Source organism: Ambystoma mexicanum, chromosome 3p (assembly GCF_040938575.1).
Source record: "Ambystoma mexicanum isolate Mex_15411 chromosome 3p, UKY_AmexF1_1, whole genome shotgun sequence".
Lineage (NCBI taxonomy): Eukaryota > Metazoa > Chordata > Amphibia > Caudata > Ambystomatidae > Ambystoma > Ambystoma mexicanum.
In genome coordinates, this window is record NC_090925.1 from 469870531 (window position 1) to 469885277 (window position 14747).

The following is a 14747-nucleotide window of genomic DNA, read 5'->3' on the forward strand; positions in this document are numbered from 1 at the left end:
GAGTGTGTAAAATAAACATTTCCTACTGCCTCTCCCTTTCGCTTCACTAATATCTATCTGTCTCCGCCCTCTATCCACTTGGTACTCAGATGTTTTATGAAGAGTATAAAAAGTAAATGATGAAATGAATGTGCACGTAACCTATTATATCTCACTATAGGTACAAACAAACATGGCTGAAACGAGGGCCATCAATGACAACGACACATCTGTAGATAGCAATAGGGGAAATATTAGTGTAACTAGAGCCTAATCTTATGAGTGTGGCTTATGTTTTGTAGCGGTGGTGTTTTCAGCAATGTTGGTGCTCCTTGGACTTTACTGGGCAATATCTTTTATTTCTATCGGCATAAAAGAGGGGGGGAGGGAGTGAAAATTATACAAGAAGGTACGCACCTAGTGTGGGATGGTTTTAAACTAATCTGGCCCACAATGTGTCTACAAACCTTACTACCTTGCATACAAACAAAACTACGAGGCTCCCACTAGTTGAGTACTCGGTAATTGACACTCCTGATCATGAATTGAATGTGTATGATATGAATGATCCTTACCCCGATCCATTGATGTTGCCTCATGTTGATGTCTATACAGCCTCACAACCTACCTGAAGTGGCGATTACATGTATGATGAAACACAGACCTCCACCCCATTACCTTACACAATGTATTGGCAGCAGAGTAATGAAAGAAGTGCAAAGACAGTGACTGGAATATTCCCCATTCGGTATCAAAAGTTACTAAAAGCCCAAACTGGTCTAGGTGGGGAACAGGAGATGGAAAAGGGGGTGGGGTGGAAAAGGTATGACGCATATCACGGTCTGGGTTAAGATGCGGTGGAAGACCCATGCCACCCAGATCAATCGAACAAATGGTACGCAGATATGAGCACAATGGCAAAACAAGCAACTAATGAGTGTTGCTATGTGTGCTCCTTAATTCTGCATGCCTTTGGGTCCCCCAAAGTTTTACTAGCACAAGAAGCGCCTATTGCTGAGTCTCAGTGTCTTATTCATCTTGCACTGTGTAGAATTAGAAGCACCTACCGAGCACATACTGTTTAATTACAATTTCTGTAAAATTAAAAAACCTGCCACAGCAAGCCACAAGGAGTAATCTGCGCCAAGGAGCCATATTGTGTCACAAGGGGACAATGTTCATTGACAATAGGTGGCAAGAGGAGTAAGTAATGTGCAAAGCAGAGGTATTGCGAGGATTGTTGGATGAAAAGCTCCAATGGGTCAAAAAAACATGCACTCCAGTTTGGTCTCAGCACATCGCCAAACCAACGTGGCACAGCTCTTCAAAAGCCAATCAAGATCCAACGTGAAATACAATACAAACTTTGCTTCCATGGTGAAGGGAAGGTTCCCCTTCGTGAAAACAAACACTGCAACAAGATGCTCATTATGCCTGATATGAAGAAAGGAATAGCAGCTTTAATGGACACTGACTGGGTGTGCGGCAAACAGGCGTACTTGCACCTCCCGCTATCATGGGGGGGTACATGTGTCCCTGGCAACACTGCACTCAGCCCTAATGGTAATTCCTGAAAGTCATATCCAAGCGGAGAGGCTGCCAGCCGAGATGTTCCAGGAACCCCAGTCAACAACCGAAGAACCCCCTACGTATGATGTGCTGTCTGAAGAGCAGCTGCAACACCAGGTGTCATGAAAATGGAGGGCATCAAATTATATCTCCAAAGTATCCTCAGAACTCTTGGCACAAGTACCTGACAAGTGTAAAGTGTTCAACTCAGCAGAGACTTTTTTCACATCATTCATACCAAGCATCCAGGCCTGAGGGAATGCCAAATGGTTGAAGATTGTTTGCTGGGAGCTCATCGAGTTGGCCAATGAAAATGAAGAAGGGTTCAACGTCATCAAAGTGGAACTCAGGGCCCTGCAGTTGATGACCATGCAAAACAGATATGTGCTAGACCTGCTCACAGCAGTGGACGGTGGTGTTTGCCAAAAACTCGGGAGTGCATGTTGCACATTCGTACCTTCTACTGACGCAGACAATGGGACACTGTCACATGTGATAACAGCGGTACACAATCTCGTAGAAACGATGAAGGAAGAGGGCTGTGTGCAGCAAGCACATGGTTCGACAAGTTGCTCAAGTGGGTCCCATCGTGGCTAGGGATGGCCGTGAAGCTGCTGATACCAATCATCGTCTTTTTGCTGCTAATATTTTGTGTGTGCCAGGTAGGAATCAGATGCTGTGCAAAGTCCATACCTAACAGTGCAATGATGATGGTGACAATAGGCAACACAGAAAAGGTGCTATAGGTTGCACGAGATGCTCAAGTGCAAACCGGAGAGGGCCCAGAACCCAAGTATCGAATGACTGCAGTGTACAACACTGGAGACGTGGTAGATAATCTATCACACCAAGATCAAAGAACCCTATGAATTAGAGAGGTATGAGGAAATATGGGTAGATCTAGCGGGGATGGTGGCTGAATTTACATGTCCTGTACTCCAGATGAATATGCATGGAGAGGTCAGAGTTTCAGATCTCTGTGCAGGGCTTGGATGCCAATAAACGGAACCCCGGCCTGGGATGAAGCAGTGGCTGTGGCAGAAGAACGGAAATGTTTGAAAGGGGGGAAGGGCCGTTTGGGCCCCCCTTCATTACGGGTGAGGTGTACGTTATGTTCATACAATGGTTGGAGACGTTCCCTTGTCTGAGCCCTGGTGACGGGTGCGAGGAAGCCATTGAATGACATCTATCCAATGCACCTTGCTCGACCCCAGACACTCCATTTTGTATTAACCAAAACTCCATCTTTTGACTAGGGCGTGCATGAAACTCTCAGATGCAAGCGTGCACCTCTCCCCTGTCCAGCACCGCGCACAGCCAGCCCGACAACCCCGCCTCCTACCCACTGTCTGCTCTGTGGCTGTCCTGTTCTCACAGAAGCTTGGCGCGAATTGTTGTAAACTGACACTTTATCTCTCTTCTTCCTCTGTGATCAATGCCTTGTGTGTGATTGGGCCGGAGCCTGGCACATGGAAACCATTTGTCTCCACAAACCTGCCTCTGCTCCAACAACCCCCACTGTTAAGAGTTACTGTCTGCATGAAACTTAAACCCCTCATTCCTTTGATGTAGCAGGGGTGGGACCCCTGCCCATGGGCCACCCTCGATTGCCCCGCTATAACTAATCCTGAGCAAACATATATTCTCCATGTGCTAACAAATTCTGACACCCTTGTTTGATCCTCAAGGCACCTGATAAATGTGCCCCAAAAGTACACGCCAAGATAAGACACCTGGCCCACCGCACCTCTGCCCCACTTTGGTCCAGGTCAAGAAAGTATACCTATTGCTACAATTTATAGACGAGAATGTGTTATGATGATTCTTGTGTGTCAAATTAAATCTTGCATGCCCATTATTACTGTGAAGCTTAGCTTAGTTAGAATTATAACTGTGTGGACATGGCTTGACCCTCCGCCCCTCCCTAATGAGCCCAGCTGCCCCACATGCCTCAAGAAGCAACAAGTTCAACCTCAGCCAATCCAGCACTAGCTAAACTATACAATGTATAATGTCTTGTTCAACTAAACCAATGAAATGTATTCTTGTAACCCTTATAGCACACGTCATAGATGATGCATTTTTGACTTATAATGTGATTTTTCTTTATTGTTGGCAGAGCGATCTCAGAGCAGCAGAGCCCTCTGCATGCCTCATTTTATTTTTATATAAAGATATCCTTGACTCACTCGTAATCTCTCCTGGTCTCATTCCCTATTGGGGTGTTCCATCAGTGTCTATTTATTTGAGATATTCTAATTGTAATTTTGTGGAATGGCCACTTTCAGAAGTCGGGGAAACAAGGCGCAATTGGGGACACTCATACATTTATCCTAACAGGACTAGTAAAGTAAAACCAACAGCATTGCTTTTGGGGAAGAGGCACAACCAATTCACAGGTGAGTAAATTAACCTTATACTTTTCAGAATAGTGCAACACCCATTCAAGGTAAGTAAGAACATTTGTAACTGTTCACTCTCAGAGTTACAGTTACCACTTCTTTTACAAGTAAGTGATTTTTATGCACTTGTTATTCATTTCTTATCCAGCCCTTCCCTCATTCGATAGCATATGTTCAATGAGAGGCAGTAGAGGGCCCCTAGTGGACTAGGTGCTGGCTGCAGTCAGAGTTAGAGATGGATCAGTTGCAGGCAAAGTCAGAACTTTCAGAGGATGACACTTCAAACAAGAAAGTATTTCACTTCAAAGTTAGTTGAGGGTCCAAGGACTTCACAGAAGATGTCAGTCTAGAAAAATGGATACCTCTACTGTGTGACCGCAAACGTATTTTGATGGCCGTGGGCCAACCGTCTCATGCACGATATGACAGAATATAGGTTTCCGAGTTTGCCAATGAACGGCCATTTTGATGTAACTAGAATTGCTATTTTGTTTTCTAACCATTGCTTATTGCTTTCTGTTCTTATTGCTTCGCAGTACATTTTCTGCTTACACTGCTCGACTGTAAAACATTGTTGTCTGCACGTAAAGGGACAAGGCCGCAGGGCCGCGAGGATAACAAGAGTTCGTTGAAACACAACGTAGGCAGCGCCAGGAAGAATGCCCAGCTCCCTCCCGAATGTAGCCTTGAAGCAGAGCTGCAGGGCATTTAATCATTTTGCAGCTGCCAGCCAGCCTAGTTATATGGTAGAATATGTTAGAATAAAGCAGCTAAAGGCTTGAATTATGCTCTTCTTACGGCCCCCCTTTGCTGAGCCCCGTTAGAGCGTGTCGGCTCCCAGGACACGAATAGCACCTCATAGATAGCAAGGTCTGGAATGCAACTCTCCCCCCGTATGTAGCTCGCTTCCAAGAACAGAAGCGCTGTGTTCTGTTCAACAACTGAAAGATGCCTCCGCACTCACAAATTGCAAATTGTTACTAGAATAGATGTTTGAAGGTGTCATAGTTGTCGAAAATGTCCATCATCACACCAAGTTCAAAGAAACCCAATAAAGGGGGGGTGTTAAACATGTCATAGCTGATTTTTTGATATGCATTTTGTATATATGTAACTAATGTACATAATTCACGGACTTGCGTCCCTCGAGGTCTAGAGATACACGTCGCGGGGCGTGAGACCGAGTTGGCCAACTGAGACTTTTGCTTTGCAATAAACCCTAGCTTTGGGAATACAACCTCGTGTCTGGCGTATCTATTGTGTGTGGTGACTCGCCTTGTTTCCATAGACGTAAGGGACCCATAGGGGCCCCTTTCAAGATGGCGCCCGAATAGGGACCCTCCCCCACTTGTTCCATCGCATAATGTTGTAATTGAGTAAGGCGGAGAACGGCGAGGACGGGACGATCGAGCTGGGATCAAGAGGTGTTCAGGGCGCCCTGTAGAAGTGATGAGAGACTCCTTTGCAGATCTGCACACATCTGATCCCTGATCGACGTGCCTGGCTAGAGAACAAGGAGGCGAGGGTCCCGAAACGAGGCGGAAGCCAAGAAACGCAGACACAACGTTATTCAAAGTAATCCTGATATTGGTTGAGAGTTGACTTTGCAAAATCAAACGCCCTAGGTAAGGTTGATTAACCAGGGGGAACGTTGAAACATGCCTGGGGTATTGTCCACCCTAGCAGGGTTTTTCCGCTGTGGTAGACAATCTTTGGAAGATGGCCAAATTGTACCACCTGGGGGAGCGCCAGCGTATGAGATGTATGTGAAGTATGGAGTGGGTGCGATAATATTCTGTGAGCCTTGGCATAGGCAAACCAGAAAGCAACAAGACCATCAGTGGCCGATTAATGGTAGTTTTGAGATAGCGAGAATAGATAACTTGGAAAGGGTGTTGATAAGAAAAAAAGCGCGTCCTGCAGTATTTGAGACTATTAAAGACTGGAGAAAGGAAGCAATGCTCCAATTTAGAAGTAGAGCGAAGCATGCACGCAGGCATAAATCAAAAGGTGAAGTAGCGGAAGAGAAAGAAGAGGAGGAGTGGACTGAGAGTCTAAGAAGGGCAGGTAGGCGTGACCAGTTGAATATAGAAATAATATATCCACAACGAGAATTACACATAGCAGATGAATTGATAAAAAACATATTGACCCATACAAAACAAGGCCCAAGATCAGAAGTGAGGCCGTACACGTCAGTAACTATTGCCCAAACCCCACCCGTAGCCCAAGCTCTCTCTCCGGTAGCTCAAGCCCTCCCACAGCCACAGACCGCGCACGTAACACTTCCTATTAGCCAACCAGGCCCACAACAGACACTCCCTGTTCCCATTGTCCCATCCGCACCTCCCGCCTCAGACACAGACTTGGTACCGTCCGTTCCTCGGGGATGCACGAGGGTAACTCGCAGCGCGATCAGCAAAGAAAGGAAGGTGGAATTGCAGCATTGGCCTTGATGTATGACTTCCAAAGAAGCAATGAAAAACAGGTAGTCTTGGAATGCATGGGTGAATATTTGGTGGAGAAATGGAAACAGTTAATTGGGAATTTACCACCGCAGCGATTGTTAGATTTGAATGCATTAACACGCTGTAGGGAGAGGGATGAAGAAGTGAGAGAACATGTATATGGACTTTTTGAACTTAAAGATGAATTAGATAATGATTATGCCAAAATGTTTACTACACCTGGGTACAGGAGTAGGGCTATCGGAAGACAACGGAAGGGAATGAGGGGGTCACATAATGAACGGCAGCAGTTACCATCACCGGGGCAGAAGGAAATGGTGGACGAATTATCGTTGCTGATACAGATGGGGGCAGACTTGAAAGTATGCCTATTAAAAACGCAGGTACTACTGCAGCAAGTAGTAGGACACAATAGAGGGAGACGGAATGCACAAGGAAGGAGCAATTTGAATATGCATGGGGGAACAGTGGGACCAAATCAGTGTGCGTATTGTAAGGAGAAAGGACACTGGCAAGCGCAATGTCCACATCTGCAGAATAGAAATGGGTCTGGTCAGAGGAGACAGCATAGAGGACACCAAGGAGCGAATGGACCAAATAGGAATAGTATGCAGCAGCACCACAATAACAGAGGTAATCAAAACCAAGCCCAAAACCAAAATGCCCCTAACCAGAGCCAGGGACAGCAAAACCAACAGTATGGAAACCAGAGTGGGGGAAATAGAGGAAAGAGTGGGAAAGTTTTCGATACACAGCCAAACACATATTACAGTAACAGCAATGATTACACATCGGACGATGTGTTATTTCCCCAATAGGACAGCCCAGGACAGGGGTCGGAATCAGTGTCTATTCCCGTGAATCAGAGAGGACCCTATGTAGAAATGAGAGTCAGGAATGAGGAGCACCGCTTTCTTGTAGATACAGGAGCGCAAAAGTGTTCAATAGACCACCACTTGGTTCCGGATATACCACTGTCAGGGCAAAAGAATGTTTCCGTAGGGTTCGCAGGTACTCCAGTCATAAACCCAGTGTCCAAACCAGTCCCAGTTACAATAGGACCATTCACTGAACATTGTCCTTTCCTTTTAACAGAAAATTGTGGGGAGACCCTGTTGGGATTAAATTTGTTGAAAAATTAGGTTCCGTTATACATTGCACGGCAGACGGGGTGTTCCTAACGATTTGGCCCCACAATGTCCCTGTGTCAGAATTCATGTCCAAAACTTTACCAGGAGAACTAAGCAAAGTGCCAACCTGTATATGGGCAATGCATGACAATGATGTAGGATGCTTGAAGATAGAGCCAGTAAAGATAATTTTGAAAGAAGGTGTTACCCTACCGCGAATTCCCCAATACAGAATTTCAGCTGAAGGTGAGAAAGGATTGAAGAGTATTGTTACAGATTTGGTGAAATTAGGGGTAATTGAAGAAATTACAGGCAGTACATGCAACAGCCCGATTCTTCCAGTTTATAAAAAAGGAGGCATTGAAGTACCATATCGTTTTATAATTGATTTGCGCGCATTAAACAAGGTAGTAGATCCACAATTTCCTTTAGTGCCAGATGTCACTACAATATTGACAATGATACCTGTTACAGCAGAATAATTTAGTGTAGTTGATCTGAAAAACGCGTTCTTCAGCATTCCAGTGGACAAGGACAGCAGATATTTGTTCCCTTTCACATTAGGAGGACGATCATTTACATTTACGCGGATTCCGCAAGGTTACACGGAAAGTCCGAGTATTTACAGTAGAGCATTAAAAGAGCAGCTAGACATGCTAGAATTACCAGTGGGTTGTGTACTCTTGCAATACATAGGGCCTCATTACACGTTGTGCGGTAATGGAATACCGGTACCGGTAAAGTTTTACCGGTACCGTTAATTCCCTAAGCCAATCACGACCCGGACCCACTGCTATCTGCGCACCCGTTAATTATGGTGCCACTAATAGCGGCAAGGGCGCGGGCGCGTGACCCCCAGGCCGGAATCAGCACCATGGCGCTAATACCAGGCCATCACAAGCCATGCGGACATGGTATTAGCGGCATGTAAAACACCCAAAAACCCCTTACCGGCATGGCGCTAATAACGGCATCGAAAAGCACCCGTTAAGAGACCTGAGCAGTGTACCCATCAACTACAGGTGGACACAAACAGCACAGGTGCATGCAATGGAGACAGGCAGCACAAAAGAGAGCACACCACACCCCTACCCACACCCCTTCCCACACCAAGATGGCCCCAATAGCAGCAGCATGACATGACAGCCTTGACTACATGATAGCAGTGCAGCACCAACAACAACAGGCCACACCAGAGGTGACCCGTAACAGGTACCCATTCCTCACACCATACAGGCAATGCCAGCGATCCACTGAGGAGGTGGCTCCCAAACCCTGTACGGAACCCACAGAACCAGCAGGAAGAGGACAACAATATTGCACATCCACGTACCTGCGTCGTGATAGAGCTGGCAGTCAGACTTCCAATGACAGTGCTCCGCTGCCTAAGCAGCCTGTGTGAGGCACTCCTGTACAGCCGTGTCAAAGTGGCAAAGATAACCAAGCCATGTGTAGAGCACCAAAAATGTGCAAATGACGGAATGTGCCAATGCCACCTGAAATTGACATGCAACCACCAAAAGAGCATGATGGGGATGTGGATGATGAAAGGAAGCGCCCCCAATTTCAGCACGATCCTCCCCGCAATGAGAGACAATAAGGGACTCTCCCGTAATGGGAATAAGGCCAAGACAGAGTGCGGGTGAGCGTAAGTAGGAGTTTATCCAAAGAATAGGGCATGCAAAGAACTCTGCAACCTCCGAGAGCGCTCTGTCTGACAATAGCAAAGACAGGCGTATTTCTAATACAAAAAACGTCATCAGAACCTACACACTATAGGGGGCACAAGTTAATTGGGATTGGGTGGCGTCGACTAACTATAGGTGTTGCTGCAGCGTGGTTGGTCTTGGCGTGAGGACGTCACTGGTCAGCCTCGTGGGTTGGGTTGGGCCTGGCAGGCCAGCTTGAGGTCATCCGAGCGGTGTTGGTATGCTGGGGCAGCCTGTGACAAAGATGAATACCTTTCCTGACTCGTTTGCCCTAGGCCATGCACACTGCAGTTATTCAAGAAACGACATTTAAGTTCATCAATAAATCGCTCAGCAGTTTATCTTATAAAATAAATGCAACACATGAGGAATGCACCTCGTGAGAGGTCTGGTGGTTGTCGGTTGGGGTGAGATTTACCTGTGTCCTATTGACCGGTATTTTAGGTCGAGGGGCTGGGCTCTGGGGCCTGAGCCGAATGATACATGTCTGTCTGCTGCGTTAGAAGTTATTATATAAATGGGTCTCTGTGTCTTGTCCCAGCGTAGGGGGTCGTCTTTGCACGGGGTCATGATTCTTGGGGTGGTCTAGGGGGGGTTGTGGGATTTACGAGAGGGTGCTGGTAGATCTGTGGATTCAAATGTGGGTTTATTACCATGCTGTAAATAACACAGGTGGCGGGCTGTGGCCTTGGGTGCGGTACCGGGGCCTCTGACTCTCTGAAGCGGCTCCAGCTTGGTTGGGGGAGGTGAGGGAGCGCGGCACATGCCTTAGCTTCTTCATCTGGCAGGCTTCGTAGGGTGGGAGGGAGAGTGGCCTTGCATATATCCACAAAGGTTTTTTCCTCGTGCGTTGCCGACTTTTGAATGCAGAACTTTTATAATGTTTTGCCTTATGTTGATCTTATTTAAACACACATCTATATTTCAATTTCGTTACACATTTCTTTAATACATTCGGTCCGAGTACCTTTCCATTACATGGTATTATATCTACTACAGTGTTTAAGTATTTATATACATTCGACGGTACATGAGGTAGAACTATATAATGGACCACAGAGATTAACGGTTGCCACTATGGGCGACTTAAGAAGACATATAGAGGTTCATGTGTCTACATATGACTTAAAGACACTTTCTCTGTGATCTAGCAGCATTAGTACAGTCACAATGTGAAGTCATATAATATTTCACTTTTATGGCTACTTCATAGTTTGCAGATTCGGTTTAAGAAGAGTAGTTCACTAATACCACTACTTGAATTCATTTCTGCGTCGCCCTGGCCTCGCGGACCAGGTCACACGGGGTGCAGTATTACATTGTGGATAACAGACTGTTACAGTGTTAATATCTGGTGTTAGCTCGTACCCAACTTTCTCATGGGAACGCGCTCGCAGCGGAACTGCCATGGTGCTGCGGCGGCAGAGATGCATGAAAGGCCCTCCAAAGGTGGGGGCCGCGCTACAGTGCGCTGAACTCACACCATCTTTGCTAGACAAGATGGCTTCTAGGCCTAACTGAATTTTGGTATATGCAGGGAACGGATACGTGTGGGCAATGTCGTCGGCGGGTGAGCCCTCCTCCACCTGGGCCCGGGTGGCATGAGGGGACGCCCACCGAGTCATGGTCCTCACCTGGGGAGAAGGCGGCAGGTGAGGAGGGCCTCGCGGCCAGTCCTCCCCTACATTTCCCCCCTTTCGTTACTAAAGTAACGAATTCTTTAGCTCTTCCAATCTTCTACATTCTTGTTCCTCTATCACTGCGTCATCCCATGCAGGTGTTCCTTTTCTAGGCATCCATGCCCTACATACCCCCCTCAAGCTCTCACCTCTTCTAGCATACTCGTCTGGTGTACATGTTAAATATATACAGTCACCAGTTTCTTCCAAGTCTACCCAGACCTCCTCATACCATTCCAGTTCCACATCTCGGGGTTCTTTGATAGTGGTGTGCCATAGTTTGTCTACTATGTACTTATCGCGGTACATAGGCACTAACTGGTACCTGGGAGTGTTATCTGTTCCTGTCTGTACATGTACTTCTTGTGTCGCCCTAATTGTACCACCAGAGTTGCCCATTGTCACCATCATCATTGCACCGTTAGGGACTGCGTTAGCACAACATCGGAGGCCCACCTGGCACAGGCAGAACACCACGAGGAGGAACACCACAACTGGTATCACGAACTTCATTGCCATTCCAAGCCATGAGGGAACCCAGGAGAAGATATTGTCGAACCATGAGCTGTCTTTAGCCCCACCTTCCATCTTCATCTTCTCTCCCAGGTTATGTACTGCTTCAATGACGTGGGACAGGGATCCATTTTCTGCGTCTTCAGAAGGTACGAACGTGCAGCAGGCACTTCCTATTTTTCGGCAAACACCTCCATCCATCGCTGTTAACAGGTCCAGAACATACCTGTTCTGCATGGTCATCAGTCGCAGAGCTCGTAGTTCCACCTTTATTATGTTGAACCCTTCTTCAGTGTCATTGGCCAGCTGAATCAGTTCCCACCGTGTGATCTGGAGCCATTTTGCATTTGCTCTTGCTTGGACACTTGAAACTAGTGAGGCAAAAAATGTTTCCACGGAGCTGAACAGGCGATACCTGTCTGGGATCTGTGCCAATAAATCTGATGATTCTTGTGATATGTAGTTTGATGCTCGCTTGTTCCGTGATAGCTCCTCTTCCTTCCCTCCGGAGGGCAGGACATAGAGGTGCGCTTTTGCAGTGGGAGAAGTTGCACCTTGGTTCATGTTTCCTTGCGTCCTTTTATTTTCGTCGACGTGACTTTCTGGAATCACCATTAGGGCCGAGTGCAAAGTGGCCATTGAGCAGCTGCCACTCCATGCCTGTGGAAGGTGCAAGTAAGCCTGATTCCCGCATACCCAGTATGTGTCCATTAGCGCTGCTGTTCCTTTTTTCATGTCTGGGATGGTGAGAGTTTTGTTACAGTTTTTATTCGTTCCCATTGCTACTTTTCCTTCTCCCTTGAAACATAGTTCGTTTTTTATTTCACTTTGTAGCTTGAAGGGTTTCTCCATCGCTGTTACCCATGTTAGTTTAGAGATGTGTTCTTTCCATATTGGTGTGCACGTTTTTTCCATCCACCGCAGCTTGTCTGGTTGGACACCTCTCAGGACTTCCGCTTTGCACAGTACTTCTTCATCTTTCCATCTGTTTTCGGAAAACAGTGTCCCTTGTATTGCAAAAAAGGGTTCTTTAAGACAGACCACTCCAGACGCTTTTGGATAGCACGTTTTGTCGTTCTGTATCATTTTGAAAGAGACATCGTGTGCTTGGAAGGTGTTCTTTATTCTACACAGTGTGAGATGAAGGAGACATTGGGCATCCACAATGGGCAATTCTCTTGGCAACAACACTTTGGGTGTGCCTGATGCATGGGGGATGAGCGAACAGACATAACAGCTTTCATTGGTTGTCTGTTTAGCTGTTGCACTCATATCTGCATACCATTTATTTGCTTGGTGGGGGTGTCGTGGGTCTTCCATCTTGTCTAAGCCTAACCCATAATACTCATCATACCCCCTCCTACTCGTCTCTCTTCTTCGCCTACTTTTCTCCCTCCTCCTATACCTTTTAGTTTCGATAGGTGAAAAAATAGTCCCCCCTTCCTCCTTCCCACCCCCCTTTTCCAGTTCCTCATATAGGAACTTGTGTTCTGTCATCGTAATTACTTTTCCATTTTCCTCAATAAACAACAAATCACTGTTTTGTATCGGGGCGGGAAGGGTAGTGGGGCTGTTATATATTTCAGGTAGGGACATTGTGTCATTTTCCATTTCTTTTTGGAAATTTCTTGATTGTGACAGGGCAGCAGTGGGTGTTGCAGTATAGTAACCCCATACAAAGTGTGATCCATCCCAGACCAAAAAATCACCTTCTTTAATATTCATACTTGTAGTTGAATTCGTCCCAGGGGCCAGGGTGATGTTACTCCCCCCTCCCCCCTCGTTCATCTCGATAGAGATGAACGCTATGAACCAATATGTCACCAGGCAAAATATTGATATGAAGAACACAATAACACACATTGATAAGCCACATTCGTATGAATATGTAAATTTATCTACTAACATTTCTCTAAATCTAACAAATCTATTAGTTGCAGGCTGCCCATTGGATGCCATGGTAAATCCTGTTTGAAACACAAAAGTGCATTAAGTACAAGCATGTAAACATTTCTAACGTTGTGACGTTGTTTCGACAAAGTATGGGAGTGGGTGGGGGAGGGGGTGTGTCCACAGACAAGGTAATTTTTACAATCATTACTATCCGTACATTATTTCATATATAAAAAGGAAAGTGAAAAAAACTTCTCCAAAACCAAAAACCCACAAAAACCTTCAAAAGTTGTAAAAAGTATATATATATATACATATTTATTTTAGTACATTTGCCATGCGCCAGTCGCGTTCAATGTTCATCACTTAATGCACACAAAATTCCCATCATTCATTCTGCACAACTCCACTGTCCGCTGTTGCCTGTGCCTCGTCCTGTACCTCACCTTCCACGGCGCTATACGCCCTGCGTACATCTGTCAAATGTACCCAATATCTCAGGCCCTTCACCTTTACCGCCGTGGGCGTGCAAAACACTACCTCATAAGGGCCATGGAAACGTGGTGCATTCCACCTTCTCACAAAACTTCTGACATATATGTAGTCGCCTGGCATCAGCTGTGACTGTTTGTCCGGCTGTGTTACTGCTTCTGTTGCATTTCCTTCCTCTCTTGTGAAGGGCGGGGCAAGTTGTCTTGCAATTACGCGCGCTGCTTGTGCTAATTTTTTCAAGTAGTCGGTAAACTCCTCACCTAATACCGCAGCGCTTCTGTGTGCGTCAGAACGTTCACGGAGAGGCGAATGTGTTGTGTGCATTCTCCTTCCCGTGACGATCTCGTGTGGGGATAAATGATGGTCTTTGCTTGGCTGATTGCGCAATTCGAACAGGGCCAGAGGTAGGCAATACATCCAGGTCTTTTTTAGGGAAAAACATAGTTTTGACAACCTGCCTTTCAGCAGGCCGTTCATCTTTTCCACTACGCCATTACTTTGAGGGTGATAAATTGAACATAATTTGTGTTTTATTCCCAATAATGTAGTCACTTCCTTGAACAGTTCATTAACGAAATGAGTGCCGTTGTCTGAGCGAATCACGTCGCAAATTCCCCAGCGCGGGAATACTTCCCTCACTAAGAACTTTGCGGCGCTTTTCGCGTCAGGACGTGCACAGGGGCCCGCTTCCACCCACCTTGAGAAGGGACATACGACCACAATCATGTAACGAGCCCCATTGCACCTTTCTCCCATATCTACATAATCGATGTGGAGCTCTCTAAATGGGCCATTGGGTTTTGGTATTGTACCCCTCAGTGTGCGTAATGTCATTCCTGAGTTGTGAATTTGACATGTCGTGCATTCCAATGCCAGCCTAGTGATGTGTTCCTGGAGGCAAGGTGCAAACCAA